We start from the raw sequence: 23214 nt of genomic DNA, 5'->3' as shown, positions 1-23214 counted from the left end.
AGGTTCAGAGTGCACCCAGCCTAGGGGCGGAGCCTGGACCGGGGCCAACTCATTTTCAGGTTGGGTATTTCACAACAGAGTGTCAGGCATGTGCAGGGTTTAGGTATCCACCCAAGCATTCTATTTTCACTTGCAGGGAAATTTCAGACTATAAGAAGTATGATGTGGCAAAATGGGGGAAAAGGAGGAAATTGTGACTAACCTTTGGGTATTAATTCCTGCACACCCCAAGTATAGAGCTACCGCATGTGATCGTTATTAACATTTATTGAAGGTGTGCTTTGTGCTTGATCCTGTTTTTAGGGCTTTCACTGTATTGTTTTATGTAATCCTCCCATGAAATAGGTGTTATTTTAGTTCCCATTTTAGGACATGGAGGCACAGAAAGTTCAAGCAACCAGTCATTATCACACAGGTTGATAAGTAGCAGAACCAGCTGAGCAAGTCAGGCAGTGGGTGCAAAGCCCACACTCTTAACCACTAGGCTATATTGTCACAGTAAAAGAAGGAAGAATGCAGGGGACTGTCAGGGGGACAGGGATGAGAGCTGAGCCTCTGGGTTGTCCCCAAACAACTGAGAAACATTTACTCATCCTCTCCAAGGGAATGGTTGAAATAGTAAATGCTTGGATTCCCAGATTCCCTTGCAGCCAGCGGTGACCATGTGGCTCCTCTCTCCACTATGATGAGATGTAAGGGGACATTTGCTGCAGAGGCATGGGGGCCATGAAGGGCAGTAGGGAAGTTTGGGGAAAGAGTTGTATGTCTGAAAAATAAAAAAACAGGGAGAGAGGCGGCATCTGTCTTGACACCTATTCACTTTTCTGCTTTCCTGCATTCTAACTGGAATTGGAATTGGTGTGATTCTTCAGCTGTGGCAGCCATCTTGTGCCCATGAGGTTATAAACTAAGGACAGAAAGCCAATATGCTGAAGATGACAGAGGGGGATTGTAACATTCTGGTTCTTGATGAGCATACTCTGGATCTGTCTACTTTTAGACATATGTGACAATTAAATGTCTTTATTGTTTGCGCATCTATGGAGAGACAATAAAGCATAACAGTTAGGATTATAGGCTTGTGAGCCTGGGTTTATACCCTGACACTAGCATTTAGTACCTTATACCGTTGGGCAAGTTACTCACTTGTTCAATGCTTCCATTTATTCATGCATAAAATGGAGATAGTGAAAGTCCCACTGCTTAGGGTTATCACAAGGGTTAAATGAATTAATATATATAATGGACTTGGAATTGTGTCTGGTAAGTATGTTTTCTATGAGTGCTGGCTACTATTATCTTTTTTTTTTTTTTCTGCCAGAAATTTTCATTTTGGAAAATTGCAAGTCTGCAGGAAAATGTCAACAACACAATAAACACCTGCATACTCTGAATCTAGATTTACTAATCGGTAAAAACTTGCCACGTTTGCTCACATGCAGTCTCTCTCTCTCTGTGCACACACGCGGGTTACATTTTTCTCCCCTTGAATTATTTGAGAGGAAGTTGAAGGCGGGCTTCTTAGCATGATTACCGGTCTAGCAGCCTGTTACTTGCATACACAGCATGTGACCCAAGCTAGACCAATTGAACAAATTTCTCTCTCTCTCTCTTTTTTTTTTTTGATTTTAAGTAATCTCTACACCTAAGGGGGGCCTTGAACTCACAACCCTGAGATCAAGAGTTGCATGTTCTACCAACGGAGCCAGCCAGGCACTCCTTGAATTTGAATCTTGGAATAGGGTGATGAGAAGATAGAAAAAAATGATTGAGCTCTAGATTTACTGTTGGTTCCGGAGAAGATATTCGGGATCTTCTTTTCTCCTGGTTTCTGACATTTCTGGGCCTGATCTTCTAGTTTTCCCTTTGATTCTGTGAGTTCTTGCCTATCATTTTACTCCATCCCATAGTCTATTGCTGTTGCTTGTAACCCAAGAGCCCTGAAGGACACAGCTGTCCTTGAGGAAGGGAGTGCCTATCCTGGGAGTGTGGAGGTAGAGGCTTCGTGAAATCACAACCGTTGTAGGCAGAATCTCTTCATTTTTGGAGGGCTTTAGCTGGGTGACCTTATAACCTCATTCTCACAGCATTATGCTTCTGTGTACCCTAGGCCAAGGCAATTTGATTGGGGTAATTTCAGGATTTGAGACTACTCTTCCTACCTACTGAAAGTTTTCAGCCACAGGTCAGCAAAAGCACACACATGTAGAATGTTTCAGTTATCAATTGCTGTTAACAAACCACTGCAAAATTTAATGGTTTAAAGAACAACCATTTTATTATCTCTCATGATACTGTAGGATGATTTGGCTCAGTGGGTGGTTCTTCTGTTCTCGATCTTATTGGTGGGGACTGCAGTCCCCTGAGCCTCCAGGGACTGGCATGTGAAAAAAGGCTGACTCATGGGTCTGGCAGTAACTACTGGCTGGGATCTTAGCTGGGACTGTCGACTGGAGTGCCTCCCTTTTTTTTCCATGTGGACTCTCACTCTCCATGTGGCTTGGGGTTCCCACAGCATGGAGGCTGGGTTCCAAGAGGAAAGAAATGGAAGCTGCCAATCATCTTAGGGCATGAGCTGAAAGTCTCACCATAAAACTGCCACCATTTTCATTCATCAAACAGTTCCAGAGCAACCCCAATTCAAGAAAGAGGAAAGAAAGTTTACTCCTTGATGGAGGCGCAACTTGTGCAAACAGGACGGAATGATAGCAGACATCTTCACAGACTATTTACTAGAGCATTTCACTCATTTGGCTTAGATTTGAAGTCAAGAATAGTATATTCCAGAGGTGCCTGGTGACTCAGTCCGTTAAGCATTGGATTTTGGCTCAGGTCATGATCTCGGGGTTGGTGGGCTGGAGCCCCTCTTAGGGCTCTGTGCCAACAGCGTGGAGCCTGCTTGGGATCTTCTGTCTCCCTCTGTCTGCCCGCCCCCTGCAAATAAATAAACATTAAAGAAAAAAAAAAAAAAGAATAGTGTTTCCCAAATGTCACATCAAAACCTTGCCAAATTCAGCACAGAAGTTGCTTCCTCCTAGAAGCTTTTTCCAATACCCCTTGAGTTAAAAGGTCTATTCTTGGGTTCCCAAACAACTTGTATATATTTTTTATTTTCATTTTTCGTATTTTTTTACTTATTTTTTTTTAACATTTATTTTTTTATTTTGAGAGAGAGAGAGAAAGTGTGCGCACAGGTGCAAGTGGGGGTGGGGCAGAGAGAGAGAATCCCGAGTAGGCTCTGTGGCGTCAGAGCAGAGGGGCTTGATCCCTTGAACCGGGAGATCGTGACTTGGGCTGAAATTAAGAGTCAGACGGTCAACCGACTGGGCCACTCAGGAGCCCCCAGGCGCCCCCATATTTTTTAATTGTTAATATTAGTTACACCTGCTGTGAATCTATGTATTCTATATGTATATGTATCTATACATATCTATAACATATTTATATGCGTAGATATAGATATTTTGGCCACATAAAGTAACCCATTTATTATAGGCTAGCAATGTTTCAAATGGTGGAACTTCTCCCGGTCTTTCTACTCCTTTAGTCTTCTGATGGGACTGTAGAGCTGGTAGTGTAGGTCTGGGTACCACCGGCCACCGTTTTCATGCAGGAGCCACAGTGCCAGATCCCTACAGCTTTTCTTTTCATCTTGGTTTTGCCACAGAAGGAGCAAATGTACTTGGCGCGCTAGCTTATTTCAATCTTCACCATTTTCCTGTGGGAGGCACCTTAATGGGTCCCCTATTTACTAATGATTCCCAACTTCTTGCTGTGTTTAGTCATGTTGCCACAAACTAGGTCTGAGACCAGAGAGCTGAATATATATGTGTATGTGTATACACACACATACACACACACACACACACATACATATAAGTATGTATGTATATATATGTACATGTATATATATGCATATACATGTTTACGTATATGTATATATATAATTGATAGATTGATTTCTTTTTTACCTTCTTTCCTTTCTTCTTTTCCCCTCCCTTTCCTTCCTTCTTTCTTTCTTTCCATTTCCTTCACAATTATTTAAGTGCCTACTCTAAGCCAGACACTAATCTGGGTGCTGGAGACGCTTGAGTGAACTGAACAAATTCCCTGCCCTCTTGGAGCATTTGGTTTGGAAGATCTACTTGATCTTCTGTGTGTTTTTTTTTTTTTTTAACTTTTTTTTAAGTTTATTTAAGTAATCTATACACCCAACTTGGGGCTCAGACTCACGACCCTGAGATTAAGAGCTGGAAGCTTCTTCACTCGCCCCTGATCTTCGTTGCTTTAGAAGATCTACCTGAATGACAATAGGTAGCAGAGACCTGAATGACAATGGGGAGCACGCCAGGAGGAATGAAAACTGCGGGAGAGCAAAGGGAACAAACAGCACAGTAAGCGACAGTCCCTGAGGCATGTTTGGGAAGTTCTCGAAACAAGAGGAATGTTAGTGTCTTGCACAGGATAAGAAATTAGAAAAGATCTATTACCTGAGATCGGAGAGGGAAGCAGAGACCAAGCCAGTTAGGGTCTGGGTTTTATCCCAAATGCAATAGGATGTCACTGGAACATGTTCAGGTTGGAAGTGACATGATTTAGTGCATGAGTTTTCAAAGATCCCTCTGGCTACTGTGTGGGGAGTGTTTTGGGGATTACTAAAGGGAAAAGCAGGGAGAGCTTCAGTCGTTCAGGTGAAAGTTCATGCAGGGTCTTAGCATTCATTTCGGGATCCTCAACATCCCACCACAGTGTTTGTTATCTGTTGTTTGATGAGGGACTGAATACAAGTAGCATATACCGTCTGAGTGAGTACTCTCGCTAAACTATGTAGTGGGTCCTGAGAATACTACGTCAGAGAATGAAAGAGACAAAAGCTCTACCTTCATGGAGTTTTCATCCTAGTGAGGAAAAGAGATAATAAGTACCGCAAGTAAACAAAAATATGTTGTTTCCAATGTTAAAAAATGCTATGAAAAGAAATGAAGCAGGGAAGAGGCATAGAGAAAGCTGAGACCACAGTGGGCGGGAATTTAAAATAGAGCAATCAGGGAAAGCCTCACTGAAGAAGTGACATTTGGACAATGAGGGGTGGGGAGGGAGATGAGGGAGTTTAAACTTTCCGTGGTGGTGGGGGTAGGGGCGGGGCGGGGAGCGAGCCTGGCAGAAATAGCAGAGGCAGGGCCTCTGAGGTCAAGGTGTGGTAGGTATGTTGGAGGGACCCCAAGGAGTCCAAGTGGGCCTGGAATACAGCAGTGGGTTGGACAAGAAGCGGGTGATGGTGACTGAAAGGGGATAGACAGGTTGTATGGGCTCTGCAGGTTACTGTAAAGGTTTTGGAAGACAGACATAAAATGACTTGGTTTTTATCAGGACCTCTCTGGCTGCTACGTTGAGGGTAGGCTGGAATGGAAGCCGGGAGAACAGCGAGAAAGCTACTACAGTAGTCCAGGTGGGAACAGAGCATAAAGTGGTTTTTTTATTCTACTCACACTCCAGACATTTAATACTGATTCAACAGTATTATCTAATATAGAGTCTATATTACACCCCCCCCTTCCTGCCGTCCGTTTTACATTAAAGAAAAAAAAATCTTGATCCAATCAAGGCTCACCTACTGCCATTTGGTTTTCACCTCTTCCGTGCTTTTTTAAGAGTCCAGGCAAGGTGTTTTGTAGCATGTCCCACATTCTGGATTTGCCTGGTTGTTTCTTCATAGTTAGGTTCAGGTCGGCTGTTTTTTTTTGGCAAGGATACTACTACAGAGGTGGCGTTGTGCCATCCCCATTGCATCATACCAGGAGACAAGTAATGTCAGTTTGATCCATTACTGGTGAAGCTAAGTGATAGTGTTTGGTGATTAGATCTCTCGGTTGAGATGGTGTCTGCCAGATCTGTCCACTGCAAAGCAAGCTATTCCGTGGGATACTTGGGGGCTGAATATATAGTGAATATACTCTCACCCAACAACCTTTCGCCCGGTGAGGTGACTTTAGCATCTAATGAAGAGCCCGGTGGCTTCTGACCGTGTGCCTCAGTTTGCTCCTCTGAACAATGAGGATAACAGTGGTCTCGAAGGGATGCTTGTTTTGAGGATCAGTACTTGGCATACAATAAACGCTAGGTAAAGGTTAGATATTACTGGACGAAGGCAAGTGTGACAAGATTGAGGGCAGGGCTGAGGCTGCACTCCAACGCTCCGGAACCCGCCGCGGCTCCCAGGCGGCGAGCCGGGGACACCGGCCTGGGAGGGGGGGGGGTCCTCACCGCCACGCCCTCGCGCCGCGCGAGCGCGGCCGGGCGGGGGCACCCAGCGCCCAGGCCGCGCAAGGCCCCCTGGGACCGGTAGTGCTGGGCGTGGCCTCGGGACTACATATCCCGGAGGCCCCCGCGCCGCTGCTCCAGCCGCTGCCGCCTCAGCCTCCACACAGCGACGGCGGCGGCCGCGGCGGCGGAGTCGGTGGCGGCGGCGGTGGCGGCGGCTGCGGGCTGGGCGGCGAGTTTCCGATTTAAAGCTGAGCTGCGAGGAAAATGGCGGCGGGCGGTGAGTGGAGATAAAGGAGGAGCGGCGGCGGGCGAGGGGGTGGAGTGCGAGGCGGGGGTGAAGAGGGCGAGTCCCCGGGTTGCCGCGAGCCGGCGGCTTTGCGGCTCCGCGGCGGCGCTGAGGGGCGCGCCGAGCGGGGGGCGCGCTGAGATAGTTTTGGGGTGTCGGGGCCGCGCCGCTTCCCCGCAGCCCGGGGCGGCCCCGCGGCCGGAGGAGGGGAGCGGAGGTGGGGCGGCAGGCGGCTTGGGAGTCGGAGGGGGTCCCCGCGCGGAGGGGTCACCCCGAGGAGTTTCGGGGGGGGGACCGCGGGGGCCCACTTTTCCCCTCCTGTCCCTGAAGTTTTGTCTTTCCCCAGCCCTTGGGGCTGCTTTAGAAAGCTCCCCGCGTCCGCCTCCCGCTGCCTCGGCTCCTTCGCAGTTATTCGGAAGAATTAGGGGGCGGGGGCAGCGGCGCAGACCCCACGACCCCCACCCCAGTCTCCAAGTCGCACCCAGAATCGGGTTGCGTTTTGTTGCTGTGTTTCCTCCCGCACCGGGGCATTTTTAATATTTGAACTCGAATGATCCGCGGAATTTCATTTTGGGCACGGGGAGGTTCTCCGCAGTTTTCTCGGTAAAAAGGCATTTTGCTACCTCCGGTGTGAAGGTTGGGAAATGGCAAGTGGGAAGTTGGTAGATCAAATTTGGGGTTTGGCTGTCTTCGTCAGGACTGTTTTTTCTCCCCCCCCCCCCCCGTCCCCATCTCGAATCTTACGTACGTTGATGGAGTTTGTAATGATTTAAATTGTCTTGCACATGCCTTTAAAAAAAAAAAAAAAAAAGGATGATCCATGAGTCGTTGGGAGGCTTAGTTGCTCCCAGTTTGAGGGCACTCGGGGTGGAAAAGTTAACCAAAAGAGCAGTGGTGAGAGCGAGAAAGCATCGTCTCAAAATCTCATAAAACAGGAGGAGTTTGGGATTCCAAAATGGAATGACACGAAAGGCATGAAATTGTCCCGAAGTCGAAACTCACCCCCCCCAGCCCCCCGCCCCGTCTCGAATGCGAAGACTTCCTTTTTTGCAGTTTTTGAGCAGCGCTTCAAAGCCAACCTGTTTTTGTTATTAAGCCTGTACCGTAAAGAAACCGGAAGGCGAGTACCAGCTGTCTTGCTGCAGTGGTTTTTTAAATGGAGTTGAATGCGATGAGCGAGTGGGAGCGGTGTTGAGTGAGATTGCTGGATCTCCTGATTTAAATGCCCAGCCTCGGACCCACCTAACTGGTCCCTGGCTGCAAGAAAGCTTCAGTATATTTGTTGCAGCAGGTTGCAGAGAGGATGATGGAAAAAACAAAACAAACCAAACCAAACCCCAAACATGGGTCTTGTGAATGCCGCATACACTGAAACGTGAAATGGAAATCTGGAAGTTCGTGAAATATTTGTTCTTGAGAAAAATTTGAATTACTGCTCTGTTTAGAATAGGTTATACCAGATACGATACCCAACTGGAAAAAGGTACACAAGCGTTGAAAAATGAGTCTCTCCTGTGAACCCTCCAATTCCGGCTCCTCGGAGGCAGTGGCTGTTGCCGGTTTCTGGAGTATCCTTGGTCTTTGGAAGAATTATTTTAAGATTTTTATTTGAAACCTAACCCTTGCTGGGTACCAAAGGCAGGAAGATAAGATGAACAGAAGAAAGGGAGAATGTGGCGGGAATATTGTTTTCTTTTCACTGTCTTGAACAAATGTTGATAGCTGTTAGAAAAAGCTTCTGAACTTACCTCTGATGTTGCCTTATGCACTGACACCCTTAAAGAAGTAACAATCTGTGGGGCTTGAGGTTGAAGAACGGCTGCCAGGGTGCATTGTTTGTATGTAAGATGAAGCCTCTGTTTGTAACATGTAAAATGATATTGAACACTATAGCTCCTGTCACTGGAGGTTGCTTCAGGTTCTGCATTTAAATGAGCAGTAATCTAGGTTGCCTGTGATCCTAAATTACAGTGGTATTTTATATATTGATAGAAGTGACTTAATTGTCCAATCAGCGTTAAAAAAGAGGCATATGCCAGCTTCTAGTTTATAGAACTACATTTTGAACATGACTGTAGAATAAGTGGGTTGCTATGATGTTTCTAGAGCGGTTGCAGGAAATATTTCTACCATAAAATATTCCTTACCTACAGAGACTTCGAGAATGCAAACACAACCCCAGCATAATTAACAGGATTTCTATTTTTGTAAGTTCTAGAATGCTGGTTTTAAATTTACCAACACTACAGTTCATTAAAGAAATTCAGTAATACCAGAGTTTAGATGGTTAGGGATTGCATTAAATAATTTCACTATATTTTGACATTGAGTAAACTGTGCATGGGGGGGCCCTCCCCCCCATAAGAGTTATTTTTTATATCAGGGATATATTCTTAATCCCTGTATAAGAATTATTTCTCTAAATTGCCCCTCACTCCCTAGACAAACAAATTAGAATTCATTCAGTAAGGAGTGTACCGCAGGACCCTGGATCCTTTTTCTGGGAGATGCGAAATGAATAGTTTTTGAAATGGTTACTTACTAAAGCCTTCTTGACTGGTGTTTTGAAATAAACTTCAGGGACATATTAAAGATGAGGGTTTTGTTTTTTTTTAATTCTTTTGTGTATTAACTGATTCTAGAATCTTTTAAAGACGAGTATGTTTTTTGAGAAGTCTTTAAACAATTTAAAAATAATTCAGACAATAAGGTAAGATATAAACCCAAATTGGTGTTAAAATAAATGGCTTTAGGGTTTCTTTTTCAGTTTTTTAGAATATATAATTTCAAGCCATGGCCTGAGGATGTAGATTACTTTCAAAAACTTGATTTTTGTAAGTTTAGAATGAGTATAGCCTCCAGTGGCTGTTTGTCTACAATGGAAAGGGACCACAATTTAATGCAGTTGTTACTTTAATGTTACCTAGGACTAGAAGGAGTTGTTGATCATGTTGAAGAGTTTCTCATGTAGTTTCTCATAGGTTAAACCAGTTTGGTTTGAACTTATTATATACCCTGTAGTGTAAAATATTCTGTTTTTGTTTTTTCATTATCGAGTGTTTAAAGCTCTGGGAGCAGAAAATTAGTATTGGAAATGTATCTTAACTTTTCTTCTTTCTCATAGTTCAACAGATTAAAGAAATAGGTAACTGCATGTTAGTTTAGATCCACAGGGATAGTGTGGAGATGGAATGCTGCAGTAAAATGTAGGCATTTTCTTCCATTTTATTGAGTGCTTTTTGGGGGTGGGGGAGGGGATCACAAAATGAACATTTCTCAGTAAAAGTGGAGGAGGGGCTGTATTGTAATGAGGCTTATTCCTTCTTTTTGTTAGTGTTTGCTGCGTAAATTCATTTAGCCCATTGGTTTTCTGATAGAGTTTCTGGGAGATTATTTTGGGTTAAGGGTGCAGTTTATCCAGAGTCTAACCTTATTTCCACTCCTAACAAATGACGGATTTGACTTGAATTTAATCGCCGTTCTCTTTCCTACCTTCTGGTGGGGAGTTAAATGAACAGGAAAATGGCCAGAAGATACACAGCAGCAGTTGAAAGGAAGACCTGCACTGTCTAGGAGGCTGATTTATCCACAAACTGGATAATCTTCTTAGACTACATACTGCCAGTTCCCAACTTTGTCAGCATTAACTCAGTTTGGTAGGTTCTGCTGGCCTAGGTCAATTTACAGGGGGGGCAGTAATAAAGGTTTATTTAACTGTAATAAATTTTGTGGCCTAGAGGCAAAGGAAAGAAGTCTGACCTATCTGGCAAATGGGCTTTACCTGTTTCAAAGAATATTTTAAGAGCAAATGTACTAGTCTTTTCTGTTAGTATTTTTTCCTGTTTTTCATTATGAATGTCTGTGTCCTATTTTTTCTTTTCCATTGATATTTTTTACCGATATGTTTGGGGAAAGAATGACTTTTTTTTTTTTTTTTTTTGGAGTGTAAAAAAATTTTTTTTGTATGCTGTCCACCTATGAAGGTATTCTTCTGAAATGTTTAATTTCTTTGATTAGAGGTTAAGAGGGTTCTGAAGTTTCAGTTTTTGGAAACTAGGCTGATTAGATTACTAAATTTAACTCTTTATCATCCATGTAAGGATGAAAAGGGAATATTGGCATGGGTACCACATAGTAATGGATAATCTACTGCTCCCTGGGGCTTTGCTTTTGGTAGCTATAGCAGCTGAGTGGGAGTAGTAGATGGATAGATGGGAAAAGACTGCAGAACTCAGCATAATCCTCAATTAGGATAAGCCTCATGGTTAATTGAATGTTGAGTGCACAGGTTAAATCCCATTATAACAAACTCCAGGGGACTAGCTAAATTATTTTGTTGTACTGGGATTGAACTTTTTTGAATATTGTTTGAAATAAATTAGTCTTTTTGTTTTTGTTAGAGGTGTTAGAAAAATTTTTATGTATTGTAACAATTTGAGAAGTTGTTACTCATGAACCAATGTGTCCAAGGTTTAATTTTAATGCTTTTGCCTTTAAAAAGGAAATAACTCATGTTGAACGGGGCATATACTTTATCCCCCCCGCCCCCCCCGCCCCCCCCATGCTCCCACATCTAGGTCTGTGTCTAGAGTAGCTCCATTGGTTTATTTCAACAACCAAATACATTTATAGGTACTGCTGCCACCATTAAAGTGTGGTCAGAGGAAATGGGAAATTCCCCATGTTTCCAGGTGACTGCTGCTGGTAATTTTTTCTTCCCTTGATAACTTTTTAAAATAAATGAATATACTTCACTCTTGTGAACTTTACTTTTTTGGTAATAATTAAGGTAGCCCTTTTCCATGATCCCAGTGTAGTTGGTGACAGAGATCTATATGGTTTAAAAAAAAAAGTGATGGTAGTATTGTAGTTATAAATGTGGAATTTTTCAGAAACAGGATTAGTATACATATGAGAAAAATTAGTAGTATGCTTGGCCAGAAATACACTTTTTTTTTTTCCCTGTCTTGTATTTTCAGATTGGTGTTTGAGGAACTTCAGGTGTTTATATCCCACCTTCATATCTAAGGCTAGCGTTTTTAGTTTGCTTAGAGAGTGTTGATTGGGTGCAGCAAGACATTTTTGAAGTCATTCTTTTAAATAGATGTTCCATGAAAGAGGGAAAATCTGAAAGAGGGAATTTCAAAGCAACCCAAGCAGTGTTTTGAAAGTTCTCGAGTCAAGAATAATGACTGGCCAGTAGGCAGGAAGCCTGCAGTTGTATTGTGGTATTGTGCCTCCAGCTTACGCATTTGAGAACTTGAGTACAAAAGAGGAGAAAGCGTGGGGAGGGGAAGAAAGAGTTTTAACAACAACAAAAAGAGGGGGGTGGGGGAGACTTTGAGAGTAAATACTCTTTGCTTTTCTGTTTAAGTGAAATCTAAAACCAAATTATTTTTACTTTGAGAGGAAATGTTTGTTTATCATAATCTAAATGGCCTAAACTGACATTTTTATACATGAGAGTTAATTGTTACTGGTGGAAAGAGCAGCATGATCATACACTCAGTTTTAAAACAACTTTAATAAAAAAAAAAAAAATCTCGGGGAATCTGGCCGATTCAGTGGGAAGAGCATGCTTGATCTCCAGTTCATGAGTTCGAGGCCCACGTTGGGTGTGGAGATGACTAAAAAATAAATAAACCTGAAAAAAATCTACACACGAAAACTTTTGGATATTCCCCCCTTTTGTTACCTAATCAGTATCATTTGTTGGCCTGTTACTTTGAAAATGATACTTGTGAAGAAGAGTTGAGAATAATTTGCAAGCTAGTATTGTAAGCTTCATGCAAATCAATCTCAAGACATTCCTTAAAATTTATAAAACAAAGGGGGTAGAATATGTGATCTCCAAAGTTCATTATAGTGGAGAATTCTATAAACTTAAAGCATTGTATAGATATGTAGAATGGTCTTATATTTAAATTTTGTTGGTCAAACATTAAATGGGTTAAGCTCTTTATATCAGATAATGGTAACCTTTCAGTGCTGACTCATGAGTTGGGAGATAGGATGATTTTTGAGCTCCTGACTTCATAGTAGGTGCTACAAGCTGCACAGTGTGTGCTGGCACATATGTGTCTGGGGAAGGGGGAGGGGGAGAGAATTTTCAACCCCCTCCTTCTCTTGTAAGAAAATGAAGTCATATTTTTCTTTACTCTCAGTAAAGCTGTCATCAGTGGAATGGATTATTGAATTTAAGTCACTCTGTAGAGTAGCTACATCAGCTTGATTTTGTTTCCAGATTGAAATTTGGCAACTTTATTTGAAAATGTTTTAAGGATTACCCAGTATTCTTTTCACCAAATTGTGTCTTTAGTCTAAACACCCTCTGCTCCATCCAAGCTCATCTCTTTTCCTCTTTTACCTGTCTGGTGGTGGTTGTGTTTTTATAAGACTTTCATCCCAGTGAACACCGTTGGCCCCATTGCTGTCAGAGCAAGTCCTTGGCTGCATCCAGGAAAATCTAACTTCGCCAGTGAGAAAAATAACTCCACACATACGTTGCATCCATTGGAGTGCCAGTTGTATATTCTTCATATAATAAGACAGGACTATCGCTGTATTAAGATTTAAGAATAATCTCACCAGGCATCAGTACAGTGAGTTCAGGAAGCTACTTTCAAAGTGCACAGCCACATCTAGTCTCATTTAAGTAAATTTCCCAGACCACCACAACTGAAAATACAGTTCTAGAATATGGTAGAAGCCTTAGGTGTAGGGAAACCAACTTAGGTGAACCTGGAATTGTGAACTTGTCCAATAAACTCCACTTTTCTGTTTCTTTGTTTAAAGTATGAAATACCTCCCACGTGTTAATTCTTTTTTTAAGTTTTATTAATTTTGAGGGAGAGTGTGAGTGCGTGCACGAGTGGGGGAGGGGCAGAGAGAGGAAGAGAGAATCCTCAGAGATTGGGGTGGGGGGAGGGGGAGATCATGACCTGAGCCCTGAGCCAAAATCAAGAGATGCTTAACTGACTGAGCCACCCAGGCACGCCTCCCACATGTTACTTTTTAAACTGACTTTTCATACCAGCATTCAGCATTCTCTTAGCTATGAGGCCCCAAGCTTTAATCATCTTTAATTTGCTACTGTTTGGCGGTTGCCCACTCCCCCATACACACATACTTAACCAGTGTTTATTAAGCTTGTAGTGTTGAAGGCGCTGTGAGAGTTAATAAGGTTTTGACCTCCAAGTGCACACAATCAATCAGGTATTCACATCACTTCAGTATGAGGCAATTTATTTTGCTTATGAAGATCAAGAAGAAGTTCAGAGGAGGAAAGGACTACTTCTGACCAGGTGATGAGAATGCAAGACTTTGAAGAATGAGTGAGATTTTAATATGGAGACAACAGTTTCTGTTGGTGAGAAATCATTAGCAAGAGCTCAGAGGTAAGGCATTTTAAGACTTGGTCATTTAAATACTCAAATGTTAGTGGATTTGAGTAAACTGGTTTTGTTTTTGCAGAATCCTGTTGATACATTTCTCTTAAATATATTTTCATTACAATTTCTAAAACTTTAGTTCAGGCCCTTTATTTCTAGATATTTGTAATAGTTTTCAAAGTAGTCCCTATTCTTTCCCTAAGTCCTCTCTGTACTTCTTAAACATCATTTTGATTACATTTTTTGCTTAAAAATTTGCAAAGTACAATCGAAATTCCTTAACCTAATATTCAGTTTCTAATCATCGTCTTTTTAAAATCAATCTTTCCCATTTTTGTTGCCTCTTGAGTCACGCTGCCGCTGCTGCTTTCTGACTCTTCTCCCTTGCTGCCTAACCTAGTCATTAAGGTCTAGTTCAGATCCTGTCTCATTTAAGTAAATTTCCCAGACCACCACAACTGAAAATACAGTTCTTATTTTCTGATATGAATCTTAATTATCTCTTCACATGCATAGGAGTCTGCATTTATTGATTGGTAGGGCAGATTCAATCAGATGGTCTATTTTTGAAGTGGGCATCTTTTTTTTTTTTTTTAATAAGCTTCTAAAGTCATCTGTTATTTTTTCGATTATATTCATTTTAGGTGTCCCCTCCCCCAATGCTTGGCATTTGGATATGAAAGTTTCTAAAGTTCTAACTCTCAGGTCAGCTTTTCTGTCTGGAAATTGAGATAAAATTAGAGTCTTAGTCCTAAGGACCTATGTCTTCCTTACAGAGTTGTCCCAGATTAATCCTGTCCGGGCCTTAGGATTCATACTTCCCAGATGTCCTAAGACTGGACCGTCCTTCTGTGAGTTGTTCAAATGTTTTTATTCAGTACCATGGTTCTTCAAAGAATTATACTAAGCATTGTAGGCATTAAAATCCCTTTGTGATCTAGGAGCTTATAATCTAGTTGAGAAATAAGTATAACTGAAAAAACATAGTTGCAACAACATAAATAAGTGGTTCAGAAGTTCAGAGGAAGAAAAGGTCATTTTCAACTAGAATTGTTAGGGAAAACTTCTTGGAGGAGATGGAGTAGATCTAAACGGAATTAATTGCTGTTTCTGATCTCTCTTTCCCACATCTTTTTTTTTTATTTAAAAAAAAAATTTTTTTTTTTTAACGTTTATTTATTTTTTTGGGACAGAGAGAGACAGAGCATGAACGGGGGAGGGGCAGAGAGAGAGGGAGACACAGAATCAGAAACAGGCTCCAGGCTCCGAGCCATCAGCCCAGAGCCCGACGCGGGGCTCGAACTCACGGACCGCGAGATCGTGACCTGGCTGAAGTCGGACGCTTAACCGACTGCGCCACCCAGGCGCCCCTGTAATGTTTAAACTCTACCATGTTTATGCCCTTTTAGTTTAAAATAATGTGTGTATATATATATGTATATATATATATACACAAACAGTTTTTTTATTGTACTAAGCACTACATATTAAAAGATGTGGGAAATAGGGGCGCCTGGGTGGCGCAGTCGGTTAAGCGTCCGACTTCAGCCAGGTCACGATCTCGCGGTCCGTGAGTTCGAGCCCCGCGTCGGGCTCTGGGCTGATGGCTCGGAGCCTGGAGCCTGTTTCCCATTCTGTGTCTCCCTCTCTCTCTGCCCCTCCCCCGTTCATGCTCTGTCTCTCTCTGTCCCAAAAAAATAAATAAACGTTAAAAAAAAAAAATAAACATTACAAAAAGGTGTGTGTGTGTGTGTGTGTGTGTGTGTATACACATATCTTGAAATCAAGTAAGGATCATGGTCCCCCAGGTCTTTGGTTTTTGTAGCTACTCTCCTTCCCAAAGGCAACTGCTATTAGAGGATATTCTGTGCAGATAGTTATGGATGTCTCTCCATTGTGTGTGTGTGTGTGTGTGTGTATTTATTTATTTTTGAGAGAGAGAGAGAGAAACAGTGTGAGCAGGGGAGGGGCAGAGAGAGAAAGATACAGAATCTGAAGCAGGCCCCAGGCTCTGAGCTGTCAGCACAGAGCCTGATGTGGGGCTCAAACCCAGGAACTGAGACCCCCCATCTTTTTTTTTTTTTTAAAGCAATCTCTACTCCCAATGTGGGGTTCTAACTCATGACCCTGAGATCTAGAGTCACATGCTGCACTGACTGAGTCAGCCAGGTGCACTTCTTATTTATCTTTCTTTTTGGCATTTATCCATCTGTCTGTCTGTGTGTGTATGTATGTATGTATGTATTTAATTAAAAGTAGGCTCCGCATACAACATGGGGCTTGAACTCATGAGCCTGAGATCAAGTCGCATGCTCAACCAACTGAACCAGCCAGGTTTCCCCTCTTATTTATCTTTTAAAAACTTATCCCATCCCAAGTCGCTTGACTGCTTGAAGGCATGAAATCTATCGTTCATTGTCTAAGATTATGAAACTAAACTCTTTCGCATGGAGTTCCCAAAGCCTTTCATGATCTGATTCTAATCTACATTTCCAGTATCATCTTATTTTTGTGTGTCTTATACTTTAGCTGCTATTAAGTTTCTCTTGTTCTGCCTTCCCTGATCTTACCCTACTAAAAATTATCTCTCCTGTGTTCTGATTCATATTCTTAGGTATAAAAGCTAAAAGCTAGCATTTATCCAAGCTAATATGCCTGGACAGTTTTGGGTGTTTAATGTCCATTATCTCATTTAACTGTCTTTTGTACTGCAGAGCTCTTTTTTTTCCCTTCCACTGAAGTCTTATTCAAAACCCTATTCGAAATAGAAAATGCGATTTTATTAAAACTAATTTTCTAAGTTGAAATTTAAACTGTTTGCTGGTTGTAAAGGCAGTGAAAATGAAATTGCTGTGATGAACATAAAATTTGAAATTGGGTTCTTAACAACTATTATGGATCTAAATCCACCTCTGCTTCTAGTTTATTTCTGTATTATGAAAATCCCAACTCATACAGAGATATAGTTGTAACTGGTGTCAGTTCAAAAATATTTTTTGATATATGTAACAGGTGCACATGGGACAAATTCAAAAGGGACCAGAGGGTATGTATACAGTGCAAAGTAAGGCATCCTTCCTCAGGCGTTTCCCAGCCACCTCCCTATCCCCTGCTCAGAGTTCTTGTTAACTGTAGAGTCATTGTTAACTCTAGATACATACATAAATGCATATGCTTAAAAGCTTTTAAGTTCAGTGAATTTCTCCTACATTTTTGGGTAAAGTATAATAAAGTGTAGCATACATTCAGGAAAATGCATAAGTACAGGCCTATAAATTTTCATAAAACAAACACACTTCTGTAATTGGCACTCAGGAGCCCTCTTCTGGATTGTGTGTATTTTTTAAATGATCTTGGGGAGAGGTATCAGGTCTGTATTTATAACTACTAAGTTGTTTCTAATGGTTACACAGCATTCCGCTGTGTAGTGGATATATCATAATTTATCCAGTTTTATATTATTACAAATAGCTGTAAGTGAATATCCTCATACGTATTTCTTTGTCCATGTTTTGTTGTAAAGCATATAAAAATTTCTGGCAGTAGAATGCTAGAGTATTAAAGGGTATGACTTTTAAGTTTTACAGGTATTGCAAGTGGCTTCCTGTTGTAGAGGTTGTAGCAAGTGCTGTATGGAAGTGCTTGTTTTCCCTATCTCGTGTGTTTCTTTTAATGCTTTTATGCTTTCCTTTTCTTTTATAACAAAAATCAAATGTAAAAATTCAAAAAATGTAAAATAGAAAAACGTCAGGATATCAAACTGTTAGCATAGTTTAACGAGGTGGTAAACTACAATACGTTGTAACTATATATTCTGTTTCATGTGTTTAAAGATGTTTGAAATGTAAATGTACCTATTTAACATTTGTGGGTGTGTGTTACAAGTTTTTATAAATTAAAAAAAATTTTTTTTAATGTTTATTTATTTTTGAGAGAGAGAAAGAGACAGAGAGTGTGAGCAGGGGAGAAGCAGAGAGAGAGGGAGACCCAGAATGCGAAGCAGGCTCTAGGCTCTGAGCTGTCAGCACAGAGCCTGACGCGGGGCTCAAACTTGTGAACTGTGAGATTGTGACCTGAGCCGAAGTCAGACGCTTAACTGACTGAGCCACTCAGGTAACTCTGTTTTTTTGTTAAAATTTTTTAGTGTTTATTGTTGAGAAAGAGACAGAGAGAGAGAGAGAGAGAGAGACAGAGTGTGAGCGGGAGCAGGGAAGGAGCAGAGAGAGACACACACACACACAGAATCCGAAGCAGGCTCCAGGCTCTGAGCTGTCAGCACAGAGCCTGACATGGGGCTCGAATTCACAGATTATGAATCCATGACCTGAGCCTAAATCTGACATTTAACCGACTGAGCTACCCAGGCGCCTCTGGGTATGCTTTTTTTTTTTTTTTTTTTTAATTTGTAGAAATCTATTTTGAGGTATAATTTACTTACACTAAAATTGAACCATTTTAAGCGTGTTGTTTGTTTTGACACATGTAAACTGTTGTGTTACTACCAACCACAATCAAGGTACAGAACATTTCCATCACCCTAGAAAGTAGTATCTTGTCCATTTGTATTTAGTCCTTTTCTAGGTTTTGGAGTATTCAGTGAACCATTGTTTGGCCTTCTGTCACTATAGGTTACTTTTTTCTTTTTTTACCTTTATTGAGGTATAATTGACATTCAGATAATTACATATGTTTAAAGTGTATAATTTGAGGGGCGCCTGGGTGGCGCAGTCGGTTAAGCGTCCGACTTCAGCCAGGTCACGATCTCGCGGTCCGTGAGTTCGAGCCCCGCGTCGGGCTCTGGGCTGATGGCTCGGAGCCTGGAGCCTGTTTCTGATTCTGTGTCTCCCTCTCTCTCTGCCCCTCCCCCGTTCATGCTCTGTCTCTCTCTGTCCCAAAAATAAATAAAAACGTTGAAAAAAAAAAAGTGTATAATTTGAGTTTTGACCTAGAGGTCAACCTGTGAATCTGTCACCACAGTTACAGTAATGGAAATATCTGTTAGCTCTAGTGGACATGTCCCTGTATCTCTTTATAATCTATCCCTTCCCATCTTCAGGTGATTGCTGATCAGCCTTAAGTCACTGAAGATTAGTTTACCTTTTTTGGGAATTCATATAAATGGAATTCTTTGCTGTGTACTTTTTTCCCCCTTTCGTTGTCAGATGATCCTTTACTGAAATATTTCCCTTTGTAGTTTTTTTTTTTTTTAAGTTTATTTATTTATTTTGAGAGAGAAAGAGTGCATGCCTGTGAGTGGGTGAGGTGCAGAGAGGGACGGAGGGAGAGAATTCCAAGCAGGCTCTGTGCTGACGGCACTCGGGGCTCCATCCCAGGAACTATGAGATTGTGACCTGAGCCGAAATCAACAGTCAGACGCCCAACTGACTGAGCCACCTGGACGCCCCTTCCTTTGTAGTTCTTAACTAGCTGGGCATTCCACTACTCCACTATTGATGTCATCTATGATGCCATGAGGGTGGTGGCCATTAACATTGCAGCCCATAGACTGGGTTAGTCCCCAGGATCTCTTTAATGGTTCTAGGGAGTTTCTGTGGCTAAAGATCTGTGCCTCATCTGTCAGGCAGTGTTGATAGTCTCATCAAAAGTGATTCCTGCTGTGCTTAACAGGGAATAGGCCACTCACTGTTTTTCTACTTTTTTCTGTCTCTTGGCAATTCCTTGAGGGGTTTGATAGTCAGGGAAGAGGCGGAAGGTACCATTTCATTCTGGGCCTGAATGGTCAGTTTCACCTAATCCTCATACCTTTCCAGTCACCATTTGTTTTTGTGGTGTCATTACCAACCTTTTTTGGGAGATGGGTCCAGAGGACTGATCTTGATCTCCGTTCAGACGAGGCACTGACTTCCTCACTGGTACACCTCAGGTATATGAATTTGATCTCATTAGGGTTGAACTTAGGCGACATGATGGAGGTGGCTGATGAACCTGGGTTTGGGATGACAGAAAACAGTTGCACCTTTGCCGCATCTGAGCGGAAAGTCAAAAGTACCATGTACTTTTTTTCAAGGGGAACTGGTTTCTTTCACTTAGTACTGTATAGTTATTTTGAGATTCGTGCATGTTGTTACATGGATCAGTATATTTTTTAAAGGTTTTATTTTTAAGTGGTCTCTACACCCAACGTGGGGCTCAAATTTAGAGCCCTGAGATCAAGAGTTTTATGCTTTACCGACTGAGTCAGCCAGCTAGCCCTCATATTATCAGTCGTTCTATTTTTTATTGCTTAGTACTATTGCCTTGCATTAGGTGTATCTCAGTTTATTTATTCATCTGTTGATGAACATTTGGGTTATGTTCAGTTTTTGGTTATTAAAAGTAGAGCTTCTATGACATTTTGTTTGCAAGGATTTGTGAGGACATACATAGGCTTTTATTTCTCTTGTAAATATGTAGGAATGGAATGGCTGAGTTATATACTAAGTGTATTTTTAACCTTTAAACTTTTTTAAAAAATGTTTTTGTAAAATTTATTTTTGACAGAGTCAAAGAGAGAGGGGTGATAGGATCTGAAGCAGGCTCTGTGCTAACATCAGAGAGCCTGATTTGGGGCTCAAACTCACGAACCATGAGATCATGACCTGAACTGAAGTCGGACACTTAACTGACTGAGCCACCCATGCATCCCAATGCTTCAAAATTTTAAGAAACTGCCACTTGTTTCTCAAAGCAGTTGTACCATCTTACATTTCTTCTAGCAGCGTATGATAGTTTTGGTTATTCTACAGTCTCATCAACACTTGGTATGGTCAGTCTTTTTATTTATTTATTTTTTTATTTAAAAAAAAATTTTTTTTTTTCAACGTTTATTTATTTTTGGGACAGAGAGAGACAGAGCATGAACGGGCGAGGGGCAGAGAGAGAGGGAGACACAGAATCAGAAACAGGCTCCAGGCTCTGAGCCATCAGCCCAGAGCCCGACGCGGGGCTCGAGCTCACGACCGCGAGATCGTGACCTGGCTGAAGTCGGACGCTTAACCAACTGCGCCACCCAGGCGCCCCAGTCTTTTTATTTTTTAAGCTTTAAAAAAAATTAAAATTTTATTTATTAAAATTTTTTTCGTTGTATTTATTTTATTAAAAAAATTTTTTTTAATGTTTATTTATTTTTGAGACACAGAGAGACACAGCATGAGCAGGGAAGGGGCAGAGAGAGAGGGAGACACAGAATCTGAAACAGGCTCCAGGCTCTAAGCTGTCAGCACAGATCCTGACGTGGGGCTCTAACTCACGAACTGAGATCATGACCTGAGCCGAAGTCGGACGCTTAACCGACTGAGCCACCCAGGCGCCCCTCGTTGTATTTATTTTAGAGAGACAGAGAGCACACATGAGTGGGGAAGAGGGGCAAAGGGAGAGAGAGAGAATCCCAGGCAGGCTCCACGCTCAGCACTGAGCCCGACCTCACAACCCTGGGATCATGACCCAAGCCAAAATCAAGAGTCGGGCGCTCAACTAACTGAACCACCCAAGCGCCCCTGATTTTTTAATTTTTACTATTATTTAAAAAAAAAATTTTTTTTTTTCAACGTTTATTTATTTTTGGGACAGAGAGAGACAGAGCATGAACAGGGGAGGGGCAGAGAGAGAGAGGGAGACACAGAATCGGAAACAGGCTCCAGGCTCTGAGCCATCAGCCCAGAGCCCGACGCGGGGCTCGAACTCACGGACCGCGAGATCGTGACCTGGCTGAAGTCGGACGCTTAACCGACTGCGCCACCCAGGTGCCCCTAATTTTTATTTTTAAGTAATCTCTACACCCAACATGGGACTCCAAGTCACAACCCCGAGATCAGGAGTCTCCTGCTGTACCTACCGAGCCAGCCAGGTACCCCAATATGGTCAGTCTTTTTAATGTTAGCCATTCTAGTGGGTATATTAGTGGTATCTCATTGTGGTTTCAATGTGAGTTTCCTTAATGACTCATGATGTTGAGCATATTTTCATGTACTTATTTAGGTGAAGTATCTGTTCATATTTTTTGCCCATTTTTAAGTTGAGTTATCATACGGAGGTGTAAGAGTTCTTTAGATACAGATCTTTTTTGGATATATGTTTTAGAAATGTTTAACTTGAGACTGGTCTGCTGTTTCATTTTCGTAACGTTTTGGAAGAGCAAAAGTTTTTAATGTTATTGGAATTCAACTTACTGATTTTTTTTTAATGTGTTTTCTTTTATAGTCGATAACCTCTCTGTTGCTTTTAAGAAATCCTAGCCCAGCTGAAGGTCATTCATATTTTTTTCATACGCTTTCTAGAAGTTTTAAAGATTAAAAATTTTGTTTAAAATGTTTATTTTTTTGAGAGAGAGAAAGAGACATGAGAGACACAGAGTGCGAGTGGGGGAAGGGCAGAGAGAGAGGGAGACACAGAATCTGAAGCAGGCTCCAGGGTCTCAGCTGTCAGCATAGAGTCCAGGGCTCGAACCGACAAACCATGAGATCATGACCTGAGCTGAAGTTGGATGCTTAATCGACTGAGCTACTCAGGCACCCCTTAAAGATTTTTTAAAATGTTTGTTTATTTTATTTTTTAAAATATTTATTTATTTTTGAGAGACAAATACACAGTGGGGGAGGGGCAGAGAGACAGAATCCGAAGCAGGCTTCAGGCTGTGAGCTGTCAGCACACAGTCCAACGTGGGGCTCGAATCCATGAACTGTGAGATCATGACCTGAGCTGAAGTTGGAAGCTCACCCACCTGAGCCACCCAGGCTTCCCTAATTGTTTGTTTATTTTTGAAAGAGAGACATAGAGAGTGTGAGTGGGGTAGAGGCAGAGAGAAAGGGAGACAGAATCCCAAGCAGGCTCCTGACTCGGGTTCCAACCTGCAAGTTGTGAGATCATGGCCTGAACCAAAACCAAGACTTGCATGTGGATGCTTAACCCACTGAGCCACCTAGGTGCTCCCTAGAAGTTTTATGGTTTTAGCCCTTGAATTTGGGTCTATGACCATTTGAGTTAATTTTTGTATATGGTGAGATAAGAGTTGAGGTTCATTTTAAAAAAAAAAATTTTTTTTTAATGTTTATTTTTAAGAGAGAGAGAGAGGGGCGCCTGGGTGGCGCAGTCGGTTAAGCGTCCGACTTCAGCCAGGTCACGATCTCGTGGTCTGGGAGTTCGAGCCCCGCGTCGGGCTCTGGGCTGATGGCTCAGAGCCTGGAGCCTGTTTCCGATTCTGTGTCTCCCTCTCTCTCTGCCCCTCCCCCGTTCATGCTCTGTCTCTCTCTGTCCCAAAAATAAATAAACGTTGAA

The 23214-nt window shown here is 42.0% G+C and overlaps 1 protein-coding gene and 1 pseudogene across 12 annotated transcripts in view; one reads left to right on the top strand and one right to left on the bottom strand.

Annotated features, from left to right (window-relative positions):
- Positions 1-3496: 3496 nt before the first annotated feature.
- Positions 3497-3786, bottom strand: LOC121012028 (60S ribosomal protein L37a-like; annotated as a pseudogene).
- A 2628-nt stretch (positions 3787-6414) lies between these two features.
- Positions 6415-23214, top strand: part of NCOA3 (nuclear receptor coactivator 3) — a 142411-nt gene continuing 125611 nt past the window's right edge. For 8 of the 12 annotated variants that reach the window (XM_040446830.1, XM_040446829.1, XM_040446826.1 and 5 more), the window contains exon 1: positions 6416-6541. The gene's annotated coding sequence lies outside the window, so the exon portion shown is untranslated. Of the gene's footprint in view, positions 6542-10184; positions 10207-13492; positions 13948-14717; positions 14793-23214 lie in introns of those variants that run through there. The other 4 variants (XM_040446822.1, XM_040446831.1, XM_040446821.1 and 1 more) reach the window with 4 other exon arrangements.

Source organism: Herpailurus yagouaroundi, unplaced genomic scaffold, assembly GCF_014898765.1.
Source record: "Herpailurus yagouaroundi ecotype Mexico unplaced genomic scaffold, PumYag 196, whole genome shotgun sequence".
Taxonomy (NCBI): Eukaryota; Metazoa; Chordata; class Mammalia; order Carnivora; family Felidae; genus Herpailurus; species Herpailurus yagouaroundi.
Note: the sequence above shows the minus strand (reverse complement) of the source record. Positions and strands in the feature narration are given on the sequence as shown.